The sequence below is a fragment of the Arachis hypogaea genome, chromosome 19, assembly GCF_003086295.3.
Source record: "Arachis hypogaea cultivar Tifrunner chromosome 19, arahy.Tifrunner.gnm2.J5K5, whole genome shotgun sequence".
Classification (NCBI taxonomy): Eukaryota; Viridiplantae; Streptophyta; class Magnoliopsida; order Fabales; family Fabaceae; genus Arachis; species Arachis hypogaea.
The window spans coordinates 51,484,329-51,495,352 of NC_092054.1; the positions used below are offsets into that span (position 1 = coordinate 51,484,329).

Below are 11,024 nucleotides of genomic sequence, written 5' to 3' on the forward strand. Positions count from 1 at the left end.
TTTGTGGATCTATTGGTACGCTTTCTTTTTTGCCACGCTTTTAACTCTTGCCACGCTTAAAAATGTGGCGATATGTATTTACCTATCGGCACGCTTTAAAAGCGTACCGAAAAATGAAAGATATGACTACGCTTTTGAAACGTGCCAACAATAAAAGATATGGTGTCACTTTTGAAGCGTGCCAATAGTCAAAGAAACATGGACCTATTGCCACGCTTTTAAAGCGTGGCTATACCCCTATCATTAAAAAAAAATCTGGCTATACTTTTAGAGTACTCTAATGCACTCCAAAAACAATAAAAAAACATTGACAAAAATCTGTGAATATCATTTAAAAAAATTAATTAATAAAAATTAGTATTACATTAATAAAATTCAAACCAAATTAGCTATATCAATCTCTTATAACCAAAGTAGTTATAAAATACAGTGGGATAAAAAATATCAATACATATAAAACTTATTAAAAGTCATTAACTTATTCTATCTGTCATTTTTTGTGTAGAAAATAAAAAAATAAAAAAATTAGTATGAACAATCCAAACATAATATTGTTAAGTTTCGCAGTTTATAGGCAAAAACTCATGATGCTGAATCTTGTAGCTCACATCATTGTGCTTTAGAGAAAGGAGATGGCCCTCTTGAAAGAACTTCTATCATTTTTGTAGCACTTGAGGATTTTATATTCTTCATGCATGACTATCAATGCAGTTTCTTTACTTCCCATTCTTCTTACCTGCAACAACAAGTTTAAAAGAAATGCCATGAAAACACACTCAACCATTTTATCTTCATTTAATAATGATTTCAACAAGTCTAGGCACAATTACACAAAACATACTGTAGTTTTGTATTGTAACTATCAGCTTGAAAATGATGTTATACCTTTCTGAAACCACGATCGCCGGACAGTACGCCGTATGTGTCGCTCATGTCTTTCTAAGATCTCATGGACGATGTGAATTTGAGATATTAAGGGTCCTGAAAAATCAACCGTGTCTCCTTGATCCTGTGAACTCTGTAATGAAGGAAGTAAAAAACCAATACACCAAGCACTACACTTAGATTTATTGGATTTGTTGCTAAAATATCGGTATTAAACCCCAAACTTCTGGCGGATGGCCAGTAACTCAAACAAAGAAAAGAATCGGTTACATTTTTCATATGATCTCATCTCCTCTTCTATTATGGATAGACTAATTTTCTTTCTATGATTCCGAATTTGTTTTATTTAGAATTTTTTTAATAATATTTATATATTAGTGGTCGATCAATTGGATTACAAAATTTCCCATAAAAGTCATATTTTTTAGCTAGTTTTTTTTTTCAATTGTAAAATCTCTAGTTGTTTTATTTTAATAAATAAACACTTTCTAAAAAGATTTCCTAATAATAATAAAAAGGGTGGCATTGTGCTAAAAAGGGAAGGAATAAGGCAAGCAGTATGTTAATTTCTCAACTTTACCTTAAAAGAGTCCTTCCCCTGCGCTGCGTTCTTGGACAAACGAAAAAAGAATTTTTGAGGTGAAATCAAAATAATATAATTCTAAAAAGTAAGAGCAGCAAATTAAGTACACGTAAAAAGAGATATGTGTTTGTATTTTTCTATTTTTTTAGAGTTAAACAAAGGGATTCGCAAATAAAAGTGCTAATGCTACAACCAGCCCATAAATTGTTAACGCTTCCATAAACGCTAGACTAAGCAATAAAGTACCCCGTATTTTTCCCTCTTCCTTTTGACAATTTACATAATCCGTGTTACTAATCCCTTGTGTATCTTGGTGCTTCTAACCATCCACTTCTTTTTTTTGAGCTGCCCTTATTTTCTGTTTCTGTTAATACATGAATAATAAATCATCCAAACAGTAGCAAAAAGTCAATCTCAATAAGGTTGGTCTTTTGAGCCCGCTTCAAAACAAGATTACTAATTATCCAATCCTGGGGTAATAAGACTCGTCTGTTTCTATTTTTTTTTCACTTAATTCTTTTACATAGAAAATGAGACTCAATATTTTGACTGCAATTTCAAATTATCATACCATAGAAATAACATATATAACCATAGAAGAGTGTGGGTGAGAGGGGATTGAATCATTCATCAGATACGTCTTCTTCCGTGATCCATTTTATGTCAACTCTCTTTATCAAAAAAAAAAAAAAGGCCTACTTTACAAACAAAGGGAAGGTCGTTTCCTGGGAACCTTGCAACCTTGCGGTTCCCGGTAACCGGCCGCATCGGCCCGGTAACCTTCGTCACCGTCGGTTCCCGCAACCAAGCCTTTTTTTTATTTCTTTCTGAAGGGCTTGCGGTTCATTACACCAAAGGCTTTAAGTGAACTATTGAAGCTGTCGAAAGAGTACCAAATGCTGACGAAGGTTACCGACTTTCGGTGGACGCGGAGCCAACGAGTCTTTAAGTAAGTGGGCGAACAGCGTAACGAGTCTAAGGTTACAGAAGCGTTCGCCAACTTTGATAGGTAAACGCATTGCAAGCAAATAGAGCAGAGAGCTTACCATCTGTTTCTATTAGATTAGAGTCGCAAGCTTGTTGTAGTCGGTCCGTGAAGGGAGAACTTGTTGCTTACTTGCTATATCCCCACGTTCTTGCACGGCTCGTTCTTCGAGCCCTACTTCAAGGTTCAAGGGCTCCCCGTTCGTTCTACCGTCCAAAAAAAGGCCGTATGGAGTATAGCCAAGTGGTAAGGCATCGGTTTTTGGTACCGGCATGCAAAGGTTCGAATCCTTTTACTCCAGATTATGAACACCCGATCGGATCTGTCAAGAACGAGCTGACGACAACAGGGGAAGCGGCTGATTGCTGTCCCTGAGCCCAGCCCGGGAGGAATGCATGGTTCCCTGGCGCTTCATGGGCTTGCTTTCTTAATGCGTTCGCAGTCCCCCTCCCTCTTATCTAAACCTCCCCCACTCCCCATACGAATTTGAACTACGATCCCCTGGAGCAAAACGAACGCTGTGGATACACGAATGCTGTCACCGAAGGTGTCAAAAAACTTACGGTAACACATGATTTTCCCTGCCGGAAAACTAGACATATTCAAAAAGAGTTGAGCAGGTCATTCATTGGGGATCTGGTGGGTCTACGTTAAATGATATTTTTTTGGATATTACGGAGTATGGCTTTGCCAGTCATTACTTTCACGAGGCATAAAATATCCCATATTCTATTGGGGGCCGGGGGTTGGCGGATAAAGAAAGATGGACAGTAAGGATTGCGTAATATCAATTTTTCGGCCTCGCTTAGGTTCCTCTCGATTCTCCCCGGATTTGAGCCTTTGACCTGCCCGACATGCTGTTGACTTGGAGATGAATTCTTCGGCCGTACCTTCTGCGGTCGTTACACTCGGTCGGTCATGCTGGGACCAAAGAAAAGTAGAAGCCTCAACCGTGTGTGTCGAAGGCATTATAACTACAGTACACGACCACCAAAATCAACATCTACATCCCGTCGCTACCCTTTCAGCCCTTTAAATGTTCATCTTCCCGCGTGAGGGTGATCGGCGTTTTCGTTCACGAAGCCAACCGAGTAGCTCATGGGAAGGAGCATGTGAGGGAGAAGGACAAAACTTCGTCTCTTCGAACGGAGCCCTGGTTTCCTTTTTTACTATGTAACACCTCCTCATCAACAGACGTTTCCCGAATAACCCTTCATTCCAGGAAAAACCAGCGCTTGTTAGCAGCTGAATCACTCTCTCCTCTGAGGCTTTCCTCTTTCCTGTCCTTCCACGGGAAAAGTTAGAACTTCAATTGCTTTCATACTTGCGTGCTTTTCGAAACTCTTGATCTTCTCTTTCTCTCCCTATTCCATGATAGTAAAAAACAAACTACCTACATAGAAAAACCTTGAACAAAAGAAAGGTTTCTCCAAACGGGGATGGTACCCTTCCTTTGTTCTTTGTCCAGCTACTCGGTCAATGAAGATGGAAAGGTTGTTTTGTAACCCAGTTCGGTGTAGAGATAAAGGACAGTAGGCCATTCCCTTAGACTGAAAGGATCTTTCCCTCGGATTCTTTCCTTCGGCTTAACTTTCAATAGTGACACAGCTGAGCCTATATTGATAGTTTTTCATTTACAGCTTTTGAATCGACAAATTAAATTTCGTCATTTCACTTTTAAGGTATACTTTTCTTCCATTCTTTCCGACCAGACAACTACTATTTCTTTCCTAGAGCTAAGAGAAGCTAAGCCATATCGCACTGTATACAGCCATTTATTTTAGGGATAGTTGCATCTTGACTTTCCCGTATTCCATGGAGCAAGCCTCTTGTATAGGATTTGACAGAATTGAATCTGCAACTCTTTTGCAAACTCTTCCTTCTTCCTTGTCTGATCCGGCTTTCCCGATTAGATCAGTACCTTTTTTCATTGAGATCGGGAAAGAAAGTTGCTCTTTAGGTTAGGAAGGGGTCTATCCGCAGCAAGCCCCACTAGTAAAGTCAAAGGGAAAACGATAGGACCGATGCTCTTGCTGAATTGACAGGCCTTCTTGACTCATTTGCAAGGTTTCTGTATCCATCTTGCTTGCAGCCTTAGAGAGCTATTCATTGCTTTCAAGTACTCCCCGAGTATCACGCTAAGATATTCCTTTTTTTGTTCTCGACAGAACCCCTTTGCGAAGGAAGCCCAAGAGAGCAGTAAGGGGCGCTGCCTTCTACTACCATTACCATAGTTGAGGAAAAGTCACTCCTAGCTCGTCGCCTTTCTATCTGTGCTAATCAATAGGTACCCGCCCATGGGCCAATGGATTTGTGCTATAAAAAGAAGGAGTCTCTTTCTTTACGTTTAGTCTCTTGCCTTGTCCTTGTCTTCCATTTCTTTCAATCTTCTTGCCTTTTAAGGTATAGAAAGTATAGAAAGAAATAGTAAAAAATCTATAGGGAAAAGAAAGAGCGGAAGCGGTAGAGATGTGTGGCTATCTAAGAGGCATTTATCTATATTCCTAAGTCTTCCCTTCAACCAAGGCTTTCTCATTAGTGCCTAGCTTGCCTATTCTTCTTTCCCGGTGTAGAGTTTCTTCGCAGAGTCCCATCTTTTACCTAGTTGCCCCTTCTTCTTTGACAGGAAAGTCTCGTAGGAGAAGCTAATTCGAAAGAGGAAAGTACGTTCCGTAAAGGGAGATTCCCACCAACTATCACACATTCTATTTTATATTAATTATTAATGTATGGCAGCTTTTCCCCTTTTCAGATAACATAAGCTTTAGAGCCAACAACCTTATAGCAATAGAATCAACTGCAAGCAGTGGGATCTTTTTCGGTTTGAAACCTAACTCCTACGCATCAGCCTTAAAGGAGCCAATAAGCTTTAAGGGGAAAGGGAACCGTGAGATCAACAGATTTATCAGCATACCACCAAACGTACTCACAGCAAGCGCGAACTCGTAAACTGAGTTGCCACTTCTCTGTGAAGTCTATTTCCTTTCTCATCGAGCTTAGCCTCGTGGTCAGTCGCCAAACGCTCAACATAACCCCAGTCAGGAGTGTTTAGAGCTAATTGAAATGAGCCCGGGAAGGCGAATCAGCCGACCAAACAACAGGAGGTAATTGTAGCTGTCGTCAACCAAGCAACGGAAATGAGCTACTGAGCTACTTCGGCCGGAATGAAACCTGTTGTTTAGGATGTTTTCCTCTTCTCTTTAGTGAAAGGTACCTAGGACTAAGGCAGCTTGAAAGGGCTAATTGAATAGGTAGTTGTGACTAATCCCGTAGTTCAATAGTCTGGAGTTGAGCTAAAGTACCCGTATAGGTAGTTAAAAGAGTTCTACTTTTGTAGCTTCCTTGTTCTTGAATGAACTACCAAAGGGCAGCTAATGAAGCATATCCCGTGGGCTGCTAATGAGTTCCTTGTTGCTTTGTTTCCGCTTTCCTGTTTTCGGAGATGCGAGTCAATTTGCTGTGTTCATACAGGTCACGCGGTGGTTCTTAGAAGGTCTACTCACGTCAAGGTCTTCCGACATCTAAACGTTGGAAGCACCATTCCCTCTTAATATTTTTGCTGACTGGCATACTTCCTTTCTCTAGGCTTGATGGACGGGCTGATTAGCCATAGCTACTCCCTTCCCCTTCCTTGCCCTTGCCCTAGCCTCCGATCTATTGAAGTCGATCTTTCTTCCTTCCTGATTGGCTGTTAGCTAGAAATCCGATGTTGCTACTGAAACCGCGTACTAATAGGATTCTTCCGAAAGTCCTTGCCCACTCTTTATCCATCTTAGGTTGAAAAGTCTATGATAGTTGCTTCATGTCTTTGTCTTGTGCTAGCCCTTTAGCTGCCATTGGATGAAAGGGGGGATACGTATTCACTTAGGTCTCCGAGCCTTGCTAATTCACTGATTGGACTTTGACCGGCATAAAGAGATCAAAAGTGAGCTTCCTTAGGTGCAATTGAAGAGGAAGAAGAAAGCCAACTCCTATGCAGGTAGAAAACCTGTCGCTGTAGATTCGATTAGAGTCATCATATAATAAGAGGTGATGATGGGAGAAATCCATTCATAGCAGCCAAAGAAAGGTGCCTAGAGAAGCTAGATCAGAGCTAAGCAAGCTAGAAAAGAGTAAGTGCAAGGGCTACATTTAGACTAGGAACTCTCTCCTCTCCTTCTATTGACGAAGCAACTTAGAATAGGATAACCAATCCCAAGCGATAGAAGCTCTTCAAAGGCCGGACATAAAACTCTTCTTTCTATTTCCGAAGTTCTTGCCTATTCTCTCCTTGCCCTATGCTCTGTCGCCGGCAGACCTGTGTGTCTGTCTTTAAGCTAGCAAGCTACTAGTGGAGAAGAGGTCTGAAATTCAATAACACAACAAGGGAAGAACCCAGGTATTGATAGAAAATAGATGCTATTCCTCTGAGGAATTGACCGATCCTACTCTTGTCAATCACTTGAAAGAACTGCACTGAAGAGCCTCCAACAAATCCTATTTCTATCCTTCTTCTTCCTCGATAGGATAAGTGAGGAGATTAGCACCCTAGTGGATTGTCCATGACCTTTCCTTGCCTTTGACCTATTATGAACAATGCCTTGTAGTCCTCTACTAAGGAAGCGCTCATTTGACGAGGAAGAAAATCAACTATTGAATGTAAGCTCAATCCCAAGAGAAGCTAAAGAAAGATACAAATTGACAGGTACATTAGCTCAAATCAGACTACAAGAAACAACAAAGAACAGAGATAGAACCTTGAGACAGAGAAAGAAATAACGCAGGAAAGAACAACAATCACGCTAAAGCCTCTCCCTCTAAGGACTTGACTGACCTAGTAGTACAGTAGATGAACAAGGATAGAAGAGAGCAAGTCAGCTGCGAAGGAAGAAGAGCAACCCCTGTCCTCGTAAGATAAGAGAGCTTGTGTTGTGTTGATATTTGCTAGTTATTAATTGGAAGTTTTAAGCAGGAAGGAGCTACAGGATGTGGAAGACAAGTTTCTATCCTATAAAAGAAAGAAAGCAATTCATATCCTAAATTCTTTTATCGAGAGTAGTTGAAAGTAGTTGTCTGAACGTAGAGAGGGAGCGATATAATAGCACATGAATGCTTAATGACGAACTTGAAAAACAAGTAGTTCTTCCTATAGACCTATGAGCTAAAGAGCTTCTAAAAATGCGTTTTAAGAAAACCTAGGTATCAGACTACCCTACCACAGGGCTTCCTAACGTTCGATATGAGCTCTTTTTTTAGAGACCAGAACACCGTTCACAAGACTCGATAAGAAGTTGTCTAACCATGCCCAGACGGAATAAAACCCTCCGTAAACCTCACCCCTTATTGATGACTTTCCAAGTGGAAGTGGATTGTCCGAGTCTGATGCTTTCCCTGAAAGCGGTATTCTTCTTCTAGTTCTAAGCCTATGCTTTTAGTATGTGATATAAAGGATGCTTCCTAATAAAGGAGTCCTTGGTGTCGCCGTTGGTGATAGTATCCATCGAAGGATTCTCCTTAGCGAACTTCTTGCTTTAGTAAACAATAAGGGCCTTCTATTTCTATAAGTTTCTTAGTAAAGGAAGAAAAGGGGCTTGCTTTAATTTAAGATAGATATAGTCATTTGAACGTTAGCGCCCCCTGCCCCTATTTTTTTTAGTTTATAGTCATAAAGGAAAGCCCTTTGAGAACCTTACTAATAGAAAGGTGCTATGGAATTGCCCTAGAAAGCATTTTTTCTGCAAGTCATCTCGAGTTCAAATGCATCCAAGCAATTGGTATCCGATTAAAACAAAGAAAGCAACTGCATCGTAAGATGAAACTGTGTAAGAACTTCCAATCGATCTAGGAGCACGCAATGTCTATCGCTTTTACGTGGGCCCACACCACTGGTTAATGTGGTATGATCGTGTGCTGTCAAATTATAGGAAAGCGTGTCGTCCACAGTCCATATCTAATTAATGGAAAAGAGCCAAAAGTCCAACTCCATAGCTAACCTCAGAGATCGAAAATGTGATATTTACCTGCGGAGATCGGGCAACAATAAGATCCAAACCTATCCGAGAAGAGCGAGAGAGGGGCAAGTGATATTATGAGAGATCAGGAAGATGCGCCCCCAATTGGCCTGAATCAAACTATCGCTATGTGCTTAATGGAAGGCCGATCACTCGAGCTAATAATAGAGTTCAAGATCCCTCCGCACATTTCACATAGCCCAGCACGGCAAAGAAAGAGAGAAAAGAGACAGGTTTTAGGCCCATGTGTGTGATTTTCCGGCTCACTCTGATGTGAAAGTCATCTTAGAATAGGGGTTGATGTCTGAAGTGATGTAGTTTTCTTCTTCCTATCGCTAGTTCAAGGCCGTCATCCAGTCTTCATGAACTGGTCTAAGCTATCTATAGTAAGGAAAGGAACCTTTTGCCTATTAGTAGTAGTAGCTTTTCTTGTTGTTAGCTTCCATCAACACTCATAAAAGTAAGAAGGCAAGGAGAGAAGGCCTCGTTAAAGGCAAAGAAAAAAGTCAAGTGAAAGAAGCCCGCAACGAATTCAGAATGATTAGGAAGGGCCGGACCTCTCTTGACCGAAGGCCTGACTTCTCTTCTCGAGCTCATGGACTTTGTTCATGGGGGGCACTGAGCAAATCGACTATACGGAACAATCAAGCCCGAATTCCCCTAGATGGAAGAAGAATGTGGACAGATGGAACCAAAGAGGTCCCTGCTTAGCGCAGGCTACTTTTGAGCCCCAGATCAAGAAGAAGGTGTCCCTTACACCGGACCGGAATCTCCATCCCGATTAGGAACCACAATAGTGATTCTCAATGGCTGGTTGTCTTTCAGAACCTGCTTCTGTGCTGACCAAGAAGCAGAACCAAAGCGAGCAAGCAGGACCAGTACCCTTAGTTGTTCTATACCTTGCAGGAGAAAGGAAAAAGTAGCCATTCGGGTATGAAGTTGCTTGCACATTTCCCCCCAACTCACACAGCTAGGTTTCGAGAGGGCTCTATCGATCTCCGGAACAGGGGAAGAAAGGGAGGATATCCGAAAGTCTCAGAGAATAGGGATAAACTACTCAGGATATCCTGATAACTAACCCACCTCGAGCTGATTTTGAGAAACCCATTTACGCCTTTGAATGAGAGATTTGGGATATGTGGCCAAATCCTCTTCTCTCTTTCGCCCATCTACCTCGGCTGCCTTGTCTTCTTCAGTTGGAACATAACCCAGCCTATAAGTTGCCTTGTGATTCACAAAGTTTGGTGACCCCTTGCTCTTTCTTCCCCAAGCCAAGTCCAGGGAAATGTCCCATCTCTATATGAGCCACGTAATGATTTGCATAAGATAAAAAGAAAGGGGCACCCTTTCTATAGCATTAACAAACTGGAACCCGGTTAGATTAAATCCTGCATTGTCATCCTTCACCTCGAAGAAAGCTATCTCCCTGTCAGCATCTCCATGGATAGTAAGAATTCCCCCATCTCTTGGCATCTTGATCTTTTGTTGTAACGAAGAAGGAACAGCACCCAAAGGCATGGTTACATGGCCTACCCAGTAACAGATTCAAAGAAACAGGGATATCTAGTACATGGAATTCAATATTCGCAACGCAACCACTGGCCCTCACTCAACCCTCGACCACTTCGTAGCCTTTTTCTAGGTTGCGTTTGACTTCTTCAAAGATGAAAGACAACCAGAGTCTTTGCTCCCTAGATAAGTCTCATCCGATGTCGCAACCGATGCTTAAAAGATCTTCTTATATCTTCTCAGTCTTCGATCGATCATTCTCTGCTTCATAGAGGAGGGGGTTCCCAGCTAACAAGGAAGCGGGATTTAAAATAGAGGTCAATTCTAAACTGGACCGAGATGGCCTATACACCAATTTACCGGCACTATGACCCCCCTGTACCTTAAGGGGGATTGGGAGCCTGTTGTGATGGGCCTACATTCTCCCCTGCTCCGGCAGCGTTCGCCGAATCCACTCGCTGCCTTACCGAGGAGGGCCCTATGTCTTCCCTGGGATCAGTGTCTCTAAAGTGCTTTTCGTAAGCCGGTCAATGGTTGGCTAAGATCCTCTTGATGACTTCGGAAGAAAGCTTTCACTCTAGTTCTGGGGAGCTTGACGACACTTCCTTACTAACCTGTATTAGACTATTCCAGAGAAAAGGCGCAATCAGACGAGATGGGGATAAAGGAAGAAGGAAACTGGAAAGGCGGCTAGCCATCGCTCCTCTCGAACTTAGATACGTAGTGAAACGACTATACGTATCTTTTCCCTCTTTTTTCTTGGTAAGGAATTCCTTCAGGAGTTGATCCAGTGGCATCAGAGTTCCCAACTGTTCTGGTCCGTTTACGGTTATTGCTTCTGTGAACATCGTAGCTAAATAATCCCAACGTGTTACATAAGGCAGATATTGTATAATTGTTCGATTTTCCGCAATTTTTTCCATCCCTCTGTGTAAAGCAACTCCCGAACCAAATTCCTAAGGTCACATACCTGTCGCAAAAAAAGAAAATGCATATATAGTTGGAATCTCCAATAGGGCAGGCATTAATATGAAAAGGTTTACTTTCCAGCTGGGACATCATCCACAGCTAG

General features: G+C 41.7%; 1 long non-coding RNA gene across 1 annotated transcript in view; it reads right to left on the reverse strand.

The window, feature by feature from the left end:
- Positions 1-377: 377 nt before the first annotated feature.
- The window catches only part of LOC112775602 (uncharacterized), a 19,841-nt gene continuing 9,194 nt past the window's right edge, over positions 378-11,024 (reverse strand). The window contains exon 3 of the long non-coding RNA XR_003189595.3: positions 378-736. This is a non-coding gene — a long non-coding RNA (uncharacterized lncRNA). The remainder of the gene's footprint in view (positions 737-11,024) is intronic.